The sequence below is a fragment of the Bos indicus x Bos taurus genome, chromosome 8 (assembly GCF_003369695.1).
Source record: "Bos indicus x Bos taurus breed Angus x Brahman F1 hybrid chromosome 8, Bos_hybrid_MaternalHap_v2.0, whole genome shotgun sequence".
NCBI classification, from domain to species: Eukaryota; Metazoa; Chordata; class Mammalia; order Artiodactyla; family Bovidae; genus Bos; species Bos indicus x Bos taurus.
The window spans coordinates 56,461,541-56,479,538 of record NC_040083.1 but is presented as its reverse complement, the minus strand read 5'-3'; the positions used below and the strand labels follow the sequence as shown (position 1 = coordinate 56,479,538).

The following is a 17,998-nucleotide window of genomic DNA, read 5'->3' as shown; positions in this document are numbered from 1 at the left end:
TTGGAACCAGTCTGTTGTTCCATATCCAGTTCTAACTGTTGTTTCTTGACCTTCATATAGATTTCTCAGGGGACAGGTCAGGTGGTCTGCTATTCTCATCTCTTTAAGAATTTTCCACAGTTTCTCGTGATCCACACAGTCAAAGGCTATGGTGTAGTCATTAAAGCAAAAGTAGATGATTTTCTGGAACTCTCTTGCTTTTTTGATGATCCAGCAGATGTTGGCAATTTGATCTCTGATTCTGCTGCCTTTTCTATATCTAGCTTGAACATCTGGAATCTCATGGATCACGTTCTCTTGAAGCCTGGCTTGGAGAATTTTGAGCATTTCTTTGCTAGTGTGTAAGGCGAGTGCAATTGTACAGTAGTTTGAACATTCTTTGGCATTGCCTCTGTTTGGGATTGGATGAAAATTGACCTTTTGTAATCTTGTGGCCAATGCTGAGTTTTCCAAATTTGCTGGCATATTGAGTGCAGCATTTTCATAGCATCATATTTTGGGTTTGAAATAGCTCAACTAGAATTCCATCACCTACACTAGCTTCATAGTGATGCTTCCTAAGGCCCACTTGACTTCACATTCCAGGATGTCTGGCTCTAAGTGAGTGATCACACCATTGTGGTTATCTGGGTAATGAAGATCTTTTCATATAGTTCTTTTGTTTATTCTTAACACCTCTTCTTAATATCTTGTGCTTCTGTTAGGTCCATACCATTTATGTCCTTTATTGTGCTCAACTTTGCATGAAATACTCCCTTGGTATCTCTAATTTTCTTGAAGCGATCTCTAGTCTTTCCCACTGTTGTTTTCCTCTATTTCTTTTGCATTGATCACTGAGGAAGACTTTCTTATCACTCCTTGTTATTCTTTGGAACTCTGTATTCAAATGGGTTTATCTTTCCTTTTCTCCTTTGCCTTTCACTTCTCTTCTTTTCTCAGCTATTTGTAAGGCCTTTTCAGAAAACCATTTTGCTTTTTTGCATTTATTTTACTTGGGGATGATCTTGATCACTGCTTCCTGTACAATGTCATGAGCCTTCGTCCATATTTCTTCAGGCACTCTATCAGATCTAATACCTTAAATCTATTTGTCACTTCCACTGTATAATCATATGATATTTGACTTAGGTCATACCTGAATGGTATAATGGTTTTCCCTTTCTTCAATTTAAGTCTGAATTTGGCAATAAGGAGTTCATGATCTGAGCCACAATCAGTTCCAAGTCTGATTGTTTAGAGCTTCTCCATTTTTGGCTGTGAAGAATATAATCAATCTGATTTCAGTATTGACATCTGGTGATGTCCATGTGTAGAGTCTTCTCTTGTGTTGTTGGAAAATGGTGTTTGCTATGATCTGTGCGTTGTCTTGGTAAAACTCTTATTTTCCTTTGACCCACTTCATTTTGTACTCTAAGGCCAAATCTGCCTTTTACTCCAGGTAGCTCTTGACAGCCTACTTTTGAACTCTAGTCCCCAATAATGAAGAGGACATTTCTTTTTGGGTGTTAGTTCTAGAAAGTCTTTTTGGTCTTCATAGAACCTTTCAACTTCAGCTTCTTCAGCATTACTGGTTGGGACATAGATTTCGATTACTGTGATATTAAATGGTTTGCCTTGGAAACGAATAGAGATCATTCTGTTGTTTTTGAGATTGCTTTGAAGTACTGCATTTCAGACTCTTTAGTTGACTATGATGGCTACTCCATTTCTTCTAAGGGATTCTGGCCCACAGTAGTAGATATAATGGTCATCTGAGTTAAATTCACCCATTCCAGTCCATTTTAGTTCGCTGATTCCTAGAATGTCGATGTTCACTCTTGCCATCTCCTGTTTGACCACTTCCAATTTGCCTTAACTCATGGACCTAACATTCCAGATTCCTATGCAATATTGCTCTTTAAAGCATCAGACTTTACCTCCATCACCTGTCACATCCACAACTGGGTGTTGTTTTTGCTTTGGCTCCATCTCTTCATTCTTTCTGGAGTTATTTCTCCATTGATCTCCAGTAGCATATCGGGCACCTACCAACCTGGGGAGTTCATCTTTCAGTATCATACCGTTTTGCCTTTTCATACTGTTCATGGGTTCTCAAGGCAAGAATACTGAAGTGGTTTGCCATTCCCTTCTCCAGTGGACCACGTTTTGTCAGAACTCTCTGCTATAACCTGTCTGTCTTGGGTGGCCCTATAGGGTATGCCTCATAGTTTCATTGAGCTAGACAAGGCTGTGATCCATGTGATCAGTTTGGTTAGTTTTCTGTGATTGTGGTTTTCAGTCTGTCTGCCCTCTGATGGAGAAGGATAAGAGGCTTATGGAAGCTTCCTGATGGGAGAGACTGACTGAGGGGGAAACTGGGTCTTGTTCTGATGGGCGGGGTCATGTTCAGTAAATGTTTAATCCAATTTTCTATTGACGGGCGGGGCTGTGTTCCTTCCCTCCTGCTTGACCTGAGGTCAAATTATGGTGGAGGTAATGAAGATAATTCTGACCTCCTTCAAAAGGTCCCATGCACACACTGCTGCACTCAGTGCCCCCAGCCCTGCAGCAGGCCACCACCAACCCACACCTCTGCTGGAGTCTCCTGGACACTCATGGGCATGTCTGGGTCAGTTTCTTGTGTGAACACTGCTCCTTTCTCCTTGGTCCTGGTGCACACAAGGTTTTGTTGGTGCCCTCCAAGTGTTTGTTTCCCCAGTCTTGTGTAAGTTCTGGTGGTTTCTTGGTGGGGTTAATGGCAACCTCTTCCAAGAGGGCTTATGCCATACCCAGGTCTACAGCACCCAGAGCCCCTGCCCCTGTGGCAGGCCACTGCTGACCTGGACCTCCACAGGAGATACTCAGACACAGTTCTGGCTCAGTCTCTGTGGGTTGGGCATGCATTTTGTGCCCTTCCTAGGTCTGAGCAGCTCAGGCAACCAGGTGCTTAGCCAGTGCACTGTCCCGGGTGGGCCATGCATCTTAATCACCTCCCCAGTCCCAGCCGCTCGGTTTCCTGGGGGTGATGCATGAACACCATCTCAGGCTTGCTGTATGTGTCCTCTGGATAGCTGATCTCAGGCTGTGACCCTCCTGGTGGATTTCAACCATCCAGGATCTCAGGAAGACTTGGTTAGCAGTTGGGAGCCTCCTCACAGTATGGTGGAAGATGCTGTCTCTGGGCTGAGATTGCAACAGCCTCTTGCCTTCAGTAAGGTACATAGAAGATACAAATATATTTTATCAAAACTGTGATTATTTAAAATCAACACTAATAAACACTAATTAAACTTAACCCAATTTATTTGTCTTTGCTTATCTTCTTGAAATGCAGATTTCTGTTTTGTATTTGTAGGAGCATGGTGGGGAAAATTAGCCAGAGTGGGGATGTGACAGGCTGGGGCCTAAACCCAGGACCAATGCTCTACTGCTTGTACCCAGACAAACTTTTCCTCGAGCAACAAAACATAAGCTACAAGGGACTAAAAATAACCATGTGCATGCACAGTTGGGGCAATGATGAACAAGATATACAAAGACCAAAACCTCCTGCCACTTCTGAGTAAGGAGCAAAAGCAGGGTGCACAAACCACCACCTAGGGGGTGGGCAAACCACCCAGGCCACCACTCTGGCCAGATTCCTGGCCCTATCCTTACCTTATAGAAGGAACCAGCTTGCTCCCCTTAAGGGAGTGAGTGAGCAAGGGCATCTGTTACTTGGTTTCACTCCCTGGGTTCCAGCAGGAGCACCAGTAAAGCCATGCCTTAAAGACAGTCCAGGAACCCAGGTTGGTAACAGGGAGACTGCTTTAAAGAGCTGAATAGAATCATACTTCCTCTACCAAAGTTGAAATTTATGTTATTTTTTTGCAATTCTTTCTAGATTTTCCTATCAAAAACAAAGACTTTCACAAGGTATAATACTTATTTTTCTTTTCTAAAAATAAAACTTGAATGACAAAAGACTTTTACCATGCAGTTTTATGGATAAGTAGTCTCTACAATCAGTTCTTTTTGTTTTTATTTTGCCCTTCCTCTGATAACAGACACTCATGGCCTAAAATATCAAGAGTATAATATTGCATTAAAATTTTTTTAAATCTCTTTTTAAAGGTTAATTAATTTTTGGCCACAACCCTAGTGCAGAACTTCCCTGACCAAGAATCAAACCCATGTCCTCTGTATTGGAAGGGTGGAGTCTTAACTACTGGACCAGAAGTCCAGTATCATATTTTTAAGTGAAAAAGAAACACAAAGGGAAATCTCAAGAATGTAAGTCAAGGAAGGAGAGATTGTGTACGTGGTCATTTGGCTAGCTTTGCTATTGTGGAAACTAATTTTTAAATATTAGACTATAAATCAACTACAAGAAAAAAAAACTGTAAGACTACTCTAAAGAGTTAATTATATGTGTAACACAATTACATATATATTTAAATATCCCATCATAGAAACTGGAGCTTCCTTTGTGGCGCAGCTGGTAAAGAATCTGCCTGGAATGCAGGTGATCAGGGTTCGATCACTGGGTTGGGCAGATCCCCTGGAGAAAGGAAAGGCTACCACTACAGTATTCTGGCCTAGAGAATTCCATAGACTGTATAGTCCATGGGATTGCAATTGAGCCACTTTCACTTTTCACTGTCATAGAAACTGCTACTTCTCCCTCTTCATTAACCCATGGCAAGACCTCGCAGTAACAAGGAATGACATGGCTAAAGTGTAGTTTATTACAAATAGCAGTGAAAAGAAGAGAAGTGAAAAGCAAAGGAGAAAAGGAAAGATATACCCATTTGAATGCAGAGTTCCAAAGAATAGCAAGGAGAGATAAGAAAGCCTTCCTCAGTGATCAGTGCAAAGAAATAGGGGAAAACAAAAGACTTGGAAAAACTAGAGATTTCTTCAAGAAAATTAGAGATACTGAGGGAATATATCATGCAAAGATGGGCTCGGTAAAGGACAGAAATGGTATGGACCTAACAGAAGCAGAAGATATTAAGAAGAGGTGGCAAGAATACACAGAAGAACTGTACAAAAAAGATCTTCATGACCCAGATAATCACGATGGTGTGATCATTCACCTGGAGCCAGACATCCTGGAATGTGAAGTCAAGTGTGCCTTAGGAAGCATCACTATGAACAAAGCTAGTAGAGGTGATGGAATTCCAGTTGAGCTATTTCAAATCCAAAATATGATGCTGTGAAAGTGCTGCACTCAATACACCAGCAAATTAGGAAAACTCAGCAGTGGTCACAGGACTGGAAAACGTCAGTTTTCATTCCAATCCCAAACAGAGGCAATGCCAAAGAGTGCTCAAACTACCGCACAATCGCACTCATCTCACACGCTAGTAAAGTAATGCTCAAAATTCTCCAAGCCAGGCTTCAACAATATGTGAACTGTGAACTTCCAGATATCCAAGCTGGTTTTAGAAAAGGCAGAGGAACCAGAGACCAAATTGCCAACATCCGCTGGATCATGGAAAAAGCAAGAGAATTCCAGAAAAACATCTGTTTCTGCTTTATTGACTATGCCAAAACCTTTGACTGTGTGGATCACAATAAACTGTGGAAAATTCTGAAAGAGATGGGAATACTAGACCACCTGACCTGCCTCTTGAGAAATCTGCATGCAGGACAGGAATCAACAGCTAGAAGTGGACATGGAACAATAGACTGGTTCCAAATAGGAAAAGGCTGTATATTATCACCCTGCTTACTTAACTTCTATGCAGAGTACATCATGAGAAACGCTGGGCTGGATGAAGCACAAGCTGGAATCAGATTGCCAGGAGAAATATCAATAACTTCAGATATGCAGATAACACCAACTGTATGGCAGAAAGTGAAGAAGAACTAAAGAGCCTCTTGATGAAAGTGAAAGAGGAGAGTGAAAAAGATGGCTTAAAGCTCAACATTCAAAAAACCAAGATCATGGCATCTGGTCCCATCACCTTATGGCAAATAGATGAGGAAACAGTGAGATACTTTATTTTGGGGGGGCTCCAAAATCACTGCAGATGGTGACTGCAGCCATGAAATTAAAAGATGCTTACTCCTTGGAAGGAAAGGTATGACCAACCTAGACAGCATATTAAAAAGCAGAGACATTACTTTAGCAACAAAGGTCTGTCTTGTCAAGGTTATGGTAAAAACCATATGTGAGAGTTGTACTATAAAGACAGCTGAGCACTGAAGAATTCATGCTTTTGAACTGTAGTGTTGGAGAAGGCTCTTGAGAGTTCCTTGGACTGCAAGGAGATTCAACCAATGCATTCTAAAGGATATCAGTCCTGAATGTTCATTGGTAGGACTGATGGTGAAGTTGAAACTCCAATACTTTGGCCACCTGATGCAAAGATCTGACTCATTTGAAAAGACCCTGTTTCTGGGAAAGATTGAAGGCAGGAGGAGAAGGGGATGACAGAGGATGAGATGGTTGGATGACATCACTGACTCAATGGAGATGAGTTTGAATAGACCTGGGAGTTGGTGATGGACAGAGAGCCCTGGCATGCTCTGGTGCACGGTGTCGCAAAGAGTCGGACATGACTGAGTGACTGAACTGAACTGAGTGATTAGGATCATCAACTAGACTGTTAAATGAAGACATTGAAATGAACGTGAGGTGCTATGATTGCTGACTAGGTGTATGAGAGAAAAGGTTTTCTTGACAATGAATGATTAGCCCCAAAGTGAATTCGTAACTTTCCTCCCAGCCATACTTTTTATTTCATGGCTGACCTGAAATAAAAAGTACGGCTGGGACCCTCCATTCTTCTCAGAGTAATGACAGAGGTATGGCCTGGGGTTCTAGCACTGAGCTAAAATCTGGTGCTGGTGAAATGTGAGAACAGTGAAGGGAGTCTCAGGAAGAAGTTACCAGATGTGGGATTAAATGAAAATTTATTGTTTAGAAAGAGGATAGAAATTTTAAGTTTCAAGTGAAATCTGATGCTGTTCAATTAAAAATGCATGTTCTGCATAGGGTAAAATAATTATAATGGGATTTCAGGAAGGAGATCAAATCAATTTTACTCTTTCTACTGAATAACTATGAATACTAATACCACAGACACAGATATCCTATGCATTTCTTAGAATATTTTCAGAGAAACTTCCTCCATTATTTTCCATTTACTATTTAATCTGCCTATTTAGCCAGTAAATCAATAACTGCCATTAAAATGCACATATAGAATAACAGAAGAAAATATGGTTTCAGAGAAACTGGAGATATTTCTAGAAGTGATTGAATGCAAACTGCATACTGTCTAACTTATTCTATTATCAGAAGGTCTCAACATCACTATTCTATCCTCAAATATTTAAACTTAGCTAATATTTTGTCCTATACTTTGAAATTGTGAGTTGAGTTCTATTTCTTGCTAGAAATAAATCCAATATAATTAATATTTTTTCTGTGCTGAAAAGTAATCCTGACCTAGCAGGAGACCAGGGAGACTTCAAAACAGTCTTGATAAGGTAATTGATTTATAAAATTTCTGATTTAATTCAGTACTTCATATAGATTCTGAAAGCTCTAAACTGTCACTGCATTCTAAACCAAATAATCCTTATACATAAAATCTGCAGTACCCTCCACTCTAGTTGTTTGGAAAGTTTCTAGGAGTTTTATATCTACACTTGCACCTAAAAGAAAATAAAATTATAATTATGCCTGCATAGGAAAACTTCAATATTCTAAGAAAACTTGTGTTTCTCCCTTCAGTTTTTAATATCTAAGTGCTAATTTTCAGAATCCAAGGTTGAAGATATTTCACATCTATTTACAACTAGCTTATCTTCTCTTTGTTTCTCTGAGTCCACAAACAAATGTTTTTGTACCTGTGTGGGTAGAAGAGGGAACAGGATAGGGAGAGAGAAACAGAAAGAGAGAGAGAGTTTTCCAGCAGTTTACCCTCCAAATTAACATACCTGCTCAAATTCATTACTGCCATTTTGTCTGATTCATTCAGCATTAATGTGAACAACAGTCAAAGTGCAACCTGGCCCCTGTTGCTGAGTCACTATTTGTGATGATTAATTTTGAGGTTGCATGATTGCTACCTGTCTTCCATTGCACTATAAACTTCATGAAGGAAGGAACCAATTCCATTATGCTCACCTAATACTCCCAATAATTTTGGCACCAAGGAGGATTTTAGTCATGTTTTGTAATAAAGAATGCAGTGTATAAAATTGTGTTCAAAGAAAGATAGACATTGTTTCATTATTTAATTATTCACCACAATGTTCTTAGTGTTTCTTTTTCACTTTGGCCCAACATTTCCCCTAACCTAACCCCATTCAAGCCACAGTCACCCTGCTCTCCACTCACAGCAATGAATGTGCAGATTTAGGTGAGCCTTTGGGATGGATGGTCCTGTGTTCTGCCTCCCAAGCTCCTGTGAGGGGGGACTGGTTAATGAAAACCCGAGAAGAGCAAATGCATACACTATTTCTGAGTAGGAGCCCCAGGAAGCCCCCAGAACAGTATGGTTACACGGAACATCTAAGTAGAAAGCTTTGTAGCTCAAGACTCTCCCATGCTGAAGTGAGACAAAGGAGCAAGAATGATAAAAGTCTAAGACAGGGAAATAGGAAGAAGCTTTATGGAAAACACAGAATAACTCGGCAGTTTCCCATTTTGATCAATAACCATGGACCAAAGGGAATCAATGTAGACAGGTATGCATTAGTTCAGTTCAGTTCAGTTGCTCAGTCGTGTCCTACTCTTTGCAACCCCATGATTCACAGCACGCCAGGCCTCCCTGTCCATCACCAACTCCTGGAGTTCACCTAAACTCATGTGCATTGAGTCAGTGATGCCATCCAGACATCTCATCCTCTGTCGTCCCCTTCTCCTCCTGCCCCCAATCCCTCCCAGCATCAGAGTCTTTCCAAAGAGTCAACTCTTCACATGAGGTGGCCAAAGTATTGGAGTTTCAGCTTTAGCATCTTCCTTCCAATGAACACCTGGCACTGGTCTTTAGGATGGACTGGTTCGATCTCCTTGCAGTCCAAGGGACTCTCAAGACTATTCTCCAACACCACAGTTCAAAAGCATCAATTCTTTGGCACTCAGCTTTCTTCAGTCCAAATCTCACATCCATACATGACTACTGGAAAAACCATAGCCTTGACTAGACGGACCTTTGTTGGCAAAGTAATATCTCTGCTTTTTAATATGTTATCTAGGTTGGTTATAACTTTCCTTCCAAGGAGTAAGTGTCTTTTAATTTCATGGCTGCAGTCACTATCTGCAATGATTTTGGAGCCCAGAAAAATAATGTCCGACACTGTTTCCATTATTTCCCCATCTATTTCCCATGAAGTGATGGGACCAGATGCCATGATCTTATTTTCTGAATGTTGAGTTAAGCCAACTTTTCACGATCCTCTTTCACTTTAATCAAGAGGCTTTTTAGTTCCTCTTCACTTTCTGCCATAAGGGTGGTATCATCTGCATATCTGAGGTTATTGATATTTCTCCCAGCAATCTTGATTCCTACTTATGCTTCTTCCAGCCCAGTGTTTCTCATGATGCACTCTGCATATAAGTTAAATAAGCAGGGTGACAATATACAGCTTTGACGGACTCTTTTTCCTATTTGGAACGAGTCTGTTGTTCCATGTCCAGTTCTAACTGTTGCTTCCTGACCTGCATACAAATTTCTCAAGAGGCAGGTCAGGTGGTCTAGTATTCCCATCTCTTTCAGAATTTTCCACAGTTTATTGTGATCCACACAGTCAAAGGCTTTGGCATAGTCAATAAAGCAGAAATAGATGCTTTCCTGGAACTCTCTTGCTTTTTCCATGATCCAGCGGATGTTGGCAATTTGATCTCTGGTTCCTCTGCCTTCTCTAAAACCAGCTTGAACATCTGGAAGTTCACAGTCACATATTGCTGAAGCCTGGCTTGGAGAATTTTGAGCATTACTTTACTAGCGTGTGAGATGAGTGCAATTGTGAGGTAGGTTGAGCATTCTTTGGCATTGCCTTTCTTTGGGATTAGAATGAAAACTGACCTTTTCCAGTCCTGTGGCCACTGCTGAGTTTTCCAAATTGCTGGCATATTGAGTGCAGCACTTTCACAGCATCATCTTTCAGGATTTGAAATAGCTCCACTGGAATTCCATCACCTCCACTAGCTTTGTTCATAGCAATGCTTTCTAAGGCCCACTTGACTTCACATTCCAGGATGTCTGGCTCTAGGTGAGTGATCACATCATCGTGATTATCTAGGTCATGAAGATCTTTTTTGTATAGTTCTTCTGTGTATTCTTGTGACCTCTTAATATTTCTGCTTCTGTTAGGTCCATACCATTTCTGTCCTTTATCAAGCCCATCTTTGCATGAAATTTCCCTTGGTATCTCTAATTTTCTTGAAGTGATCTCTAGTCTTTCCCATTGTGTTGTTTTCCTCTATTTTTTTGTGTTGATCGCTAAGGAAGGCTTTCTTATCTCTCCTTGCTATTCTTTGGAACACTGCATTCAAATGGGTATATCTTTCTTTTCTCCTTTGTGTTTCACTTTCTTTCTTTTCACAGCTATTTGTAAGGCCTCCTCAGACAAATGGCAAACCACTTCAGTATTCTTTCCTTGAGAACCCCATGAACAGTATGAAAAGGCAAAATAATAGGATAGTGAAAGAGGAACTCCCCAGGTCAGTAGGTGCCCAATATGCTACAGGAGATCAGTGTATAAATAATTCCAGAAAGAATGAAGACATGGAGCCAAAGCAAAAACAATACCCAGTTGTGGATGTGACTGGTGATAGATGCAATGTCCGATGCTGTAAAGAGCAATACTGCATAGGAACCTGGAATGTTAGGTCCATGAATCAAGGCAAATTGGAAGTGGTCAAACAGGAGATGGCAAAAGCGAACATCGATATTCTAGGAATCGGAAAACTAAAATGGACTGGAATGGGTGAATTTAACTCAGATGACCATTATATCTACTACTGTGGGCAGGAATCCCTCAGAAGAAATGGAGTAGCCATCCTGGTCAACAAAAGAGCCCGAAATGCAGCACTTGGATGCAATCTCAAAAATGACAGAATGATCTCTGTTCATTTCCAAGGCAAACCATTCAATATCACAGTAATCCAAGTCTATGCCCCAACTAGTAACTCTGAAGAAGCTGAAGTTAAACAGTTCTGTGAAGACCTACAAGACCTTTTAGAACTAACACCCATAAAAGATGTCGTTTTCATTATAGGGGACTGGAATGCAAAAGTAGGAAGTCAAGAAACACCTGGAGTAACAGGCAAATTTGGCCTTGGAATACGGAATGAAGCAGGGCAAAAACTAATAGAGTTTTGCCAAGAAAATGCACTGGTCATAGCAAACACCCTCTTCCAACAACACAAGAGAAGAGTCTACACATGGACATCTCCAGATGGTTAACACCAAAATCAAATCGATTATATTCTTTGCAGCCAAAGATGAAGAAGCTCTATACAGTCAGCAAAAACAAGACTGGGAGCTGACTGTGGCTCATATCATGAACTCCTTATTGCCAAATTCAGACTTAAATTGAAGAAAGTGAGGGAAAACCACTAGACCATTCAGGTATGATCTAAATCAAATCCCTTATGATTATACAGTAGAAGGGAGAAATAGATTTAAAGGCCTAGATCTGATAGATAGATTGCCTAATGAACTATGGAATGAGATTCATGACATTGTACAGGAGACAGGGATCAAGACCATCCCCATGGAAAAGGTATCCCTTAACCCATATCCAAATCAAGATGCCTTATCCACATATCGACTTCCTAAAATGTTAACCCCAGTGCCAAGACAAATGATAAGACAAAGACAAGTAATAAATGACAAGACAAAACCTACCCCAGGGAAGCTTGTAATATGAAATAAGTTGTATTATGGAGGAAATTGAAAATGTTAGGGTTTTTGCACACTTTACTTTGTGTACTAAGATTCCTACCCACAAAAAGTGTCCAGTCCATGAGCTGACAAATTGCTTCCCCCAAGCCAGTTCTGGCCTGCTGCCTGCCTTCGTTTTAGCTCATAAACTAGGATTGATTTTAGTATTTTTTAATTGTTGGAAAAAAAAGTGTTGTTTTTTTTTTTAAACAGTATTTTGTAACACATGAAAATTATATGAAATTCAAATTTTAGCTCCCATAACTAAAGTTTCATGGGACCACAACTATACTCATTTGTTTACCTAGGTTTATGGCTTCTTTTGTGCTTCAATATCAAAGTTGAGTAGTTGAGATGAAGACTGTATAACTGTTCCACATAGTCTAAATTTTTACTCTCTGGCCATTTACAGGAGAAGTTTGCCAGCTTTTGATCTAACATAAGAAAACTTGAAAATCTGTAAACCTTTTATTTCTTTCTTTCCTTGACAACACCTGTTGCTCTGCCCTAGCAGAGCCAAATGTGAAAAAGAGAGAAGACAGAAAATTAGGAGTATTTTATAATTTAAAAATATATTTAAAAAATTATGTTTAACATTTGAAAATATTCTTGGCTGGGAGAAAACACTTCTGAATCTTTCATTCAAAATTTCATTCTGATAGTAAAGGTAGTACTGAACGAAGAGGAATAATTTCCTTGGGCTTTAATCTTTCGTAGAAACTAGTGACTCAAAATGCCATCAGGTGACTGGGTAAAGGATGCAATAAGTGGTAAGATTAATCAATTCATCACTATCAAAATGTAGACTCTAAAGGTTATAGTTCATCTCATATTTCAAAAACCAGTAAAATGATCATGTAACCCATACTGAGTTGGCTTTCATAGCTTGTTTGGTGCTCTTAAAATGCCCATTTCTGCTTGAAAAATAATCTATATCTAACATCATTAGTTCACCCTGACCTTTACATCCTAGCAATAGGAAAGGACAATGTGCTTTGAGGTAGGTAACCTCATTATTGATGGCCTGATGAGATTTGTCACTATAAAAAATCATTTTCAGTGCCATGGCATTAGAGAAAATACAAATATACTTTCATGTCCTAGGGAAGGAAAATGGCCTGTATTACTCATGAGTTCTTTAATGTTTTCAGAAGATTTTCTTTGCTCTTGCTTTGTTTTCATTGTCTAATATCTTTTTTTTTTTAAGTAATTAAGTCATTGAAAAGCTATGCATTAAATAATAAGGAATTCAGAATCTTAATGTGTGACTAAAGTCAGGTCTACTGAGCAGCACTGACTTAAGATACCTAATGCTAAACACACAAACAAGTCTGTGTTATATTATTATTTTCCTTTTCTTAGATATTAAGAGGAGAAAACTCTGGTTAATCCTGTTTGACAATTCCTCCTTCTGCTATAATCACTCAGGGTTCAAGAACAAACATCAGATTCATGTTCTCTCCAAGAATATTCTCTCTTCAAAACATCAGACTCAAATCTATTGGTGTAAGTATGGTACTAGATTTTTCTTTGCTGATTCAGAGCTGATTTTTCCACATTTTTGATACCCAGCTGATTATGTCACTGGAATATTTTAAACATATCAAAAGCTCTCAAGGCCTGTAGGATATAAGTTCTTGACGGTCTCTCAAAGACAGGAGTTTTTCTGTCTTTGTGGTCTCCCATTATATTCCCTCCACTACAGACTATGGACTCACCTCTCCCTCAAGCATGCTCTTTTAACTTCTGGATATTTGTTTCCTCTTCCTAGAACACTCATTCCAACCCTTCTGTTTCCTTTAGATTCTACTTAGCCTTTAAATCACCACTCAATATTCTCCATTAATAGAGTCCTTGACTCCTTTGGCAACATTAGACATTCTTGTCTCTGTTTCCATAGACCTTACCTCAACACTATTTTAGTATTTCATACAATATGTTTTAACTTGTTTATCCGTGATGCTTCTTTCTATTACTTTGACCTCATCGAGGGTACACACTGTGTCTTGTTCAACTTATTATCCAGTTTTAAGCTCAGTGCTTCACAAAGGTGATTCTTAATGGATGCCTATTGACCAAAAAGAGAGTATGTTTGAAATCTATTATGTTCTTCCAAAATTAAGCCTTCTTCTGAAAAAGTTACTTCATGGTCATTCTATTAATTTCATATTCTTTAGTGATTTGCACCACTTACATTTTTTTTTTTTAAGACTTCTTAAACCCATTGACTGAATGACTGAATGTTGCCTTGTGCATCAACTGCTTAGCTTTTCTCAGCTGTCAATGCAAAGACTGAGGGCCCTTATGCCTTCTAGAAAAAGCTCTTAAGCCAAAAGCTTGAGGTGGGGTAAGAAGCACATGCAGCATCAAAATCATACAATCAGAAACTACGTGCAGCAGAGTGACACACATCTCCTATGGCTTCTATTTCTAGGTTGTTTGAGGTTTTAGGAAGAAGGGATGCCAAATTTTATCACATTTTCTCCACAACTTTTTAACTCATTAACATGATAATTTGCATTAATTGATTTGCTAATGTTAAACAAACCACTCAAGGCTGGGATAAATCCAAGTTGGTTATGATGGATTAATGTATTTGTATACGACTGAATTCAGTGTCCTAATCCTACATTTAGGATTTAGATAATCTATGAAACTAAATTCCAAAGTAATAGTTTTCCTTTATAACACCTTCATTGTCAGGTTATGGTATCGATATTATGCTATGCTAGCCTCCTAAAATGAAATTATGGATTGTTCCATTTCCCTTTTTATTCTCTGAAAGAGATTATTTAAGAATAGAATTATTCAACTCTTTACACATTGAGTTGAACCTGCTAGTAAAACTCTTAGACCTGAAGTTTTTAGTAAGAAGGTTAACAACACTGAATTTTTTAATAGATATCAGAGTACTACAGTTACTCCTTCTTGATTCAGTTTTGATAAGTTATGTTTTTATAAGAACGTATCCATTTCATTGATGTTTTCAAGTTTACAGTATATTTATAATATTCTCCTATTATTCTTATTAACAATATTAATGTTCTTATATATTATTAATATTCTTATTGATATTATTAATAATAATTAATATTCTTGTTATTTTTAATCTTTTCTATATTTATAGTTCTGTCACTTTTTTCTTCTCTTTCTCTTGATGAATCTCATCATGGGTTTGTCTATTTTATTAGGCTTTAGGACAACCAAGGTTTGGCTTTGTTGTTCCTATTATATCTTATTTTCTGTTCACTCATTTTTGCTCTTATTTTTTGTTCTCTCCATCCATTTGATTTCTTTGAAATTATTGTTTGTTATTCTAACTTTTAAAATGAAAGATTTGCCACCTAATTTTTTAGGCTTTCTTTCTTTCTCATAAAATCATGTAAGGCTATGCATTTGCCTATAAATAAAGTTCAACTCACATCAACTCACTTATAAACATGTGGTTTTTCATTCTCATTCAGTTCTAAATATTCTATCATTGAGGTTATAATTTCTTCTTTGATCCAAGTATTATTTAGCTGTATTCTGGCAATTTCCAAACAGGTGAAGTTTTGGTAACTTGTCTCCTGTGTTGCTTTCTAATGTAATTATACTGTGGTCCCAGAACATAATCTCTTAAATTTCTTGAGATTTTTCTATATTGGTCCAATATGGATTTAATTTTTTTTAGGTCTCTTGGGTATGTGTTTATAAGGGCTATGCACTCTGCAGATGTTGTATACATATATCCTTTAGCTCAAGCTTATAGATCTTTATGTTCATATGTTCAGTCATTTTATTAATAATTTCTCTTTTGGGACTTCCCTTGTCCAGTGGTTGAGAATCTGCCTTCCAATGCAGAGGACACAGGTTCAAGCCCTTGTCCAGGAACTGGTCCAGAACATGCTTCCAGGCAACTGAGCCTGTGCGCCACAACTATTGAAGCTCACGTAGGCTAGCGCCTGTGCTCCACAACAAAAGAAGCCACCACAACAAGCCCACACACTGCAGCTAGAGAGTAGCCTCTGCTTGCTAAAACTGGAGAAACCCCATGCACAGCAATGACAAGCCCATGTACTGCATCAAAGACCCACACAGTCAGAAAATAATTTGTCTTTTGTCTATCAGTTACTAAAAAAGTTATAATAAAATCTTCCATTATGATTGTGGATTGTATAAATTCATATATTTTTCATTTAATTCTGATACTTTTTAACTAAAATATATATATATATATATATATATATATATATATACACACACATATATATTTAAGTAGCTACATTGCTAGGGGCATAACAATTTTAAATTGTCATATATTCCTGAAGGATATAAAATTAAAATTATATTTTTATGTGGTAACCCTCTTTATTTCCAGCAGTTTTTTTCTCTTAGGTCTGTTTTGTCTGATGTAAACATAACTACAATAGAATTTTCTGATATACTGCTTTCCATACACTGAGTTTCAATCTTATCACGTTCTTTTATGTCAAGTATGTCCATCTTGCCATGGATGCTGCGGCACTTCTCCTGTCCGTCCTCTTTATTTCTAGAACACTAATGCCACTCGGAAGCATCTTGAGAATGGGAGTCTTGTGGCACGGACTGTGCAGCAGCAGCAGGATTCCAGATTCCTGACCACTGTGTAGTCACCTTTCTACCCTTTAAAAATGTACCTTTGTATGTAAGTCATCTATTTTGTGGAGAAGGCAATGGCACCCCACTCCAGTACTCTTGCCTGATCGCTAAGAGTTGGACACGACTGAGCGACTTCACTTTTACTTTTCACTTTTATGCACTGGAGAAGGAAATGGCAACCCACTCCAGTGTTCTTGCCTGGAGAATCCCAGGGACGGGGGAGCCTGGTGGGCTGCCGTCTATGGGGTCGCACAGAGTCGGACACGACTGAAGCAACTTAGCAGCAGCAGTAGCGGCATCTATTTTGGTTTTCCCCCATGTACAGCTCAGTTTAATCTTAATCAATATTCAAACATATGGCCTGTTGAGAAACTAAAGACAAATCTAACTCAATACTGCCTAAATATATTAAAGCTCCAGTTACAAGCACTTTATCTTTTATATATATAGGTTTTAAACTTTTGCTTTTTCTAATAAATATATAGAGTCTTGAAATTTAATATTTCCAAAAGATATAGACAGATAGATAGCTAGATAGCTAAAATATTATGTTAGCTCAAAGTAGGTAGCCAGTTACTAAATCAGAAAATTCGTCTTAATGGTGATGGCTTTTTAGCTGAACTTTGAACAAAAGGTAGCATCAAGACAAGGAAAAAGTGAGAAGTGTTATAGATTTACTGGGACTATTATATATGGGAGGAAAAAAAATCTGAGAAGGAGAAAGTGACGTATCAGTAATATTTTTTCAAATTTTAATGATTACATTTTGGAGTATTTAGAGGAGATGACACTTGTAGGTTTGGTAAAGAGGCTTAAATTCAAATTGTTGAGGTCCCTGAATGCCAAACCTAAGAACTCTTCCTTGTTTAGGATGCATTTTAGTTGTACTGAGAAGGGCAAAACAATCCTGAAATTTGAAGAATTAATTTAAAATGTACTTCATTCAACATGTGTAATTTTGTAGAAGTCACTTAGTTTCTCAAAAATCTCAATTTTCTCTTATAAAAAGGCACTCTAATAATCTGCATAAAATTAGAAAATGCACATGGAGCATGTCTGTAAATGTTGAAGGGCTGCAGGGATGTAAACCATCACATTCCTTAGTTCAGGCCTTTAAAGGTTTACTGTCTAGTAAGGACACCAAGAATTGTGTCATTTAGAACAATGTGACACTTTCTACAACAGATGTTCACCCAAGTTTTACTGAGATATACAGAGGAGGAACTCCTAAAAGAGTCAGGAAAAATTAGTAAAGACTATTTCAAATATGGAACTGGCATGATTGGCTGGTGTTTTAGGAAGTGTGGTCAAGGAGCATGTGAAGGGTGACTATAGTGGAAGACCGGTAAGAAATTCAGACCACAAATACGGAAGATTTAAGGTAGTGTCACTAGATTATGGTAATTGTGGTTATATACTAATTCATTGATTTACTTTTTGCTGCAAATAGCAATTAAGCACTTGCTATGTGACAAGCAGTCTTTTAAATATTACAGATAGACAGGTAG

At 38.4% G+C, this 17,998-nt stretch overlaps 1 long non-coding RNA gene across 2 annotated transcripts in view; it reads left to right on the top strand.

Moving 5' to 3' along the window:
* Nucleotides 1–15,841, top strand: part of LOC113897145 — a 59,532-nt gene extending 43,691 nt beyond the window's left edge. For both annotated transcript variants that reach the window (XR_003512274.1, XR_003512275.1), the window contains 2 exons: nucleotides 13,299–13,376; nucleotides 15,687–15,841. This is a non-coding gene — a long non-coding RNA (uncharacterized LOC113897145). The remainder of the gene's footprint in view (nucleotides 1–13,298; nucleotides 13,377–15,686) is intronic.
* The last annotated feature ends 2,157 nt before the right edge of the window (nucleotides 15,842–17,998 follow it).